At 33.8% G+C, this 4643-nt stretch overlaps 1 pseudogene; it reads right to left on the bottom strand.

Moving 5' to 3' along the window:
- Positions 1 to 653: 653 nt before the first annotated feature.
- Positions 654 to 3342, bottom strand: LOC108988870 (annotated as a pseudogene).
- Positions 3343 to 4643: the final 1301 nt, after the last annotated feature.

Here is a 4643-nt window from a genome sequence, read left to right as displayed (position 1 = left end):
TCGTGTTCTCAGGTTGAAGGAGGACAAGAAATTGTAAACCAAGCAGAGATGGATGCCATTTTCTCATAGCAAATAATTGGCTCTAATTCTCAGTGCACAATCATTAGAAGATGCAAGCTTGCTCAGTTGATTATTTGGAGTCTTGTTGTTTATATTTTTGGATTTCAAGTTTGCTCGAGTTGATATATTCGATATTGCTTAGTTGATGATTTGAATCATTTATGATGTATTCTCATATCAGTTCATCCATTGTATAGTTTTGGATTTCAAGTTTTTGATGATGTATTCTCCGACTTGTTATAGTTTTAGATTTCGAGTTTTAATGAAGAATTGAACTGCAATTTTTACTATTGGCAGTTTTTGAATTTGCTTCTGAGGTTATATTCTTGAGTGATGTCTATTTTTACCATTTACAATTTTTACTTTGCTGCTGCTGGAGAGTACACTCCTGTTTTCACAGATGCAAAGAGTGAATTCTGGAACATGCAATGTTTATCACAAATTCAATGATGGGATTCTGCCATTGTACATTACTTCACAGCATAACAACAGGAAGGTTGTGTTTGTCATCACTGAATATCATAAGTGGTGGAAACATTTCAACCTTCAGCTAGAAACTACTAACTAACGTCCACTTTCAATATAATTAGCTGGAAATCAAGCTGGAAATGCATAACAACCTGCTTATATAATAACCATTACATATAATTAGCTGCACCAGCCCTCCACATAACAGTACAAAAGGTTACAACATCGACACAATAAAATGGCCAACTTACAGCAAGTGTTTGCACACAAAACCCCTAGCCTACAATCTACACAAGCAACACCAAGTGCATCTCCACAATATATAAAAGGTTGAACCATCTCCAACAAATACAAGCCAAAAAGTGATTGGTTACATATAAGTTGGAACGATCTCCATGACTTCAGCATGTCTTCACCAACTTGTTTCACGACACAACCAACTTGTTTCACAACACATCTCCATGACTTTGCAAAATCTCCATGGAGTTACACAGCATCAATATGATCCCAGGATGTCACCCAATGCCGATTCATCATCAAAGATTTTCCTGCAAGTCTAGATCCCAAGACAACCAAACAAATATTAGAAAGGATGCTGGAGGGTTGTTTCAACTCACATCAGAAACAAAAGAAATACAAACAAGATTTCATGATCATATGATTGGTTTAGTATTACATAAAGAATAATGAAGAATCAATCCATGGTCCAGTTCTTCTATGTAATGATCAACTCCAACAAAACTTAATAGCTAAAATCATCTGTGAGAAGGATCACAAGAATAAAGCCATACTTTGTGCAGAAATAATTAAACCAAAACAATATTTCTCTGAACAAACTATTCACAAGATCATATTAGGCGCCAAGTGAAGAGAAGGAGTTGAAGCTTAGATCTCAAAAACAAAACAAATAGAAACAACAGTCACAATCAATTAATTGATTAAGTATAAGGACATCTAGTACCCCCATTTAATGGCAAAAGTTGTCTGCACTATATTTTCTTGAAGTTCATAGTAACATTTATTATGAAACACAATGACCATACAATTAGAAACACATTGACTGCACACACTCAAAAAGCTTAATAAAGGAACATAATGTAACAAAAACATTCATTGACAACTGAAATGAAAAGCATAGAAATAATTGAGAATAACAAAGATGTCTTACAAGAGGGGTAGAGAGACATTTTACCTCTGAAGACTTCTCTTTAGGATCCTCTAAAGATCTTGATACCTATGTTTAAACATTTAAACCAACATACCAGACCAAAAGCAAACCAAGTTGGTATCCAATGTCTCCATCAAAGTCTATGAAATATTTTTAAAAATAACATATTGGAAAAGAAAAAATGGATTTCAAGAAAGCAAAATAAAAAAACGCATACAGAATCAAATGATGACATATTTTGATGCCCATTCTCAAGCATTGATGCCCTGGGAGGAGAACCTTCTTCGGATCCTTCAGGGACAGGTGATGGGGGATTTGCAGGAATGTAAATGACCTTCAACTTGAACTCTTTGACAGCCTTGCCATCATCTTTGCTAAACTACAAGAGCAATACACCACGTCTTAAAGGGACGAAAACCAAAAAACAATATATATTTGAATCATTTTTAAAACCATAAATATATATTTTTTATTAATATTTATGCCTGTTCACAGCGGAGGCTCTCTGCAAGTGCAGGCGGTTCAAATCTGCCTATTGATAGTGTGGCATGCATGCAAACCTGATGCTTCAAGGCCTAATGCAATCTCGCGCAGCTGAGAAGCTGGAAACTTTGAGGTTGTCCCAAACCATACGTAGACAACCGAATTTGGTTTCTTGGAGCCTAGCCATTTCAAGCAGTACTCATGCTCGTTAATGGAGGCTGCCTTCTCCTCCTCTTTGGGCCTTATCTTCAGCTTTCCTATTGCAAAGAGAAACCGGGCCTATATGACAGGCTTTTCTCCCCATAACCTCCCTGTAATAATCGACATAGCCCGGTTCGAGCTTGTAAAAGCTTTGCTTTTCCGCTTTTTGGGCACTATCTAGCAACCTTGTAAAATCGTTCTCGAGTCCTAGCCGTATAGTATCCGTGAGCTGCGTTCTCGTCAATTGGATCTCGTCCGGTAGGCCAGGCAAGACAAATTTCTCATTGTCGGATGAGACAGTTTTGTGAGGGTTGTACTGTATTATGCTTCCCATAGCACATATGGAGAAGCTGGTAACATGGAAGATCAACCTTGGAACTCCATACTTGGATGCTAGAGCCGTTGCCCACGGAAAGAACATGTCGGCAACAAGGGCATGCGGGCATAGTTCTTGCATTAGGTTGCCGAGAGGATGTTGGAGCAAGGAGAGGGCATCGAAGAATTTGCGGTGGAGTTCTTGGTTGGAGACCAAATCGAGGTTTTCGAAGCCGTCGGGGAGGCCGGCCTGTTTGGCAGGGAATTCGCTGACTTTGAGGCTGATTTCGATGGGAGAGTTCTGGGTTTTTTCGATAGTTTTGGTGAAGTAATGGGCGTTGTGAGTGGTAGTGATTATGGAGGTCTTGACGCCTCTGGCTGCAAAGAGGCTAACCGTGTCTATGGTTGGTAAAATATGTCCCTGTGCCATCAGAGGGAAGAATAGGACGTGTAGCTGATCAATTTCAGTAGCCATGCTGGAAAAGTATTGGATTGGCCTCGAAGGAAGATAATACAAAGCTAGAAGTTTGGCTTAACAGAGATGAAGCAGCAGCAGCAGCAGCAGCAGCAAAATAAGAGTTTGGGGATATTGGCTATTCGTGCTTACCCAAAAACAAGTGGCCGCTTTTGCACAGGGATGGAGCAAAAGCAAGGGGGCCGGACTGACTTTCTCTTAACTCCTTCCTTTAGTAGCCGCGTAGGAAGCAGTGTACGTCACCATTAGACGTGTGTCGATCAGCAAAGCTTACACCCGCGTGATTATAATAGCACACTTTTGTATTATATAAAAAATATAAATTATTTGAAAATTTATTCTAAAAAAGAATTTTATCCGATTATGTAAAAAAAATTATGAAAGATAATTAGCTACAATAACCTCCTATATACAACGGGTACTATTTATTATGTAAATTTTTTTATTATTATTGATATTTTATTTACTCTCCCTTTTTTTTATTTTGATTTTTATCATATAAGTAAATTCTTTTTTATAGTTCATCATTTAAAATACATATATTTTCATTGTTTTATAAAAAATATTTTTAAAATATTTTTAAATCAATTTTTTCAATTTTTATTTTTATTTTTATTTTTTATTTTTTATTTGACTTGTATATTTTTATTTTATGTGTGAATTATTTTACATTGTATACAAAAAAAATTGCGAAGATAAGATAAAAATATATAAAAATATTATAAATTTATTGATAGAAATAAAATATTTAAAATAAATAAAAAAAATATTTAGAGGATGGGATAAATAATCTATTGATAGTGCTATAAGAGCATTAGTATTGACTTCATCAAAAGTCTAGTCAAATGTAAAATTTGATGAATTTCATTAAAATAAGACTGCATTAGATTAGTCAAATAGATAAATGTGAAACTTTGAACTACAGTAAATATATAGGTTTTTTCAAATTTGAAGGTCTACTATTCATTCATCAAATCTATTTTTTATTCACTTTTAATCTCTAAATGTCTTTTTTATTCATATTTAATCTCCAACCATCTTGTAATAATAATGTAAGAATTAAATTATTAATCAACATATGATTAGTATAATTATAAAATATGAAAAAAATAAAAATATTTTTATTAAAAAAATAATATTATATTATTATTTTGATAAATTTAATGACTAATTCAATGTGGAGTTATGATTAGAAAAATTTTAGATTTATAAAAATTATGTACTTTTTATCAAACTTTAAAAATAATTTTAATGAAATCAATACCAATGCTTAAGAGTTGAGAACAACGAAAAGTGGCAGCCAGTGGTGACGACATGAATGTTGTAACGTGTAAATAATTTCTTTTTACGTAAATTTAATATTTATTCAGTAGTGATAAAAAAAATAAATAAATAATTAAAAAATTAAAAAAAAAAAGAAAGAGTTAGTTTACATACTATTTTTAAATAGAAACTGTTCATATACTCTTTACA

Source organism: Juglans regia, chromosome 13, assembly GCF_001411555.2.
Source record: "Juglans regia cultivar Chandler chromosome 13, Walnut 2.0, whole genome shotgun sequence".
Taxonomy (NCBI): domain Eukaryota; kingdom Viridiplantae; phylum Streptophyta; class Magnoliopsida; order Fagales; family Juglandaceae; genus Juglans; species Juglans regia.
The sequence above is the reverse complement of the archived record's forward strand: the minus strand, read 5'-3'. Positions and strand labels throughout refer to the sequence as shown.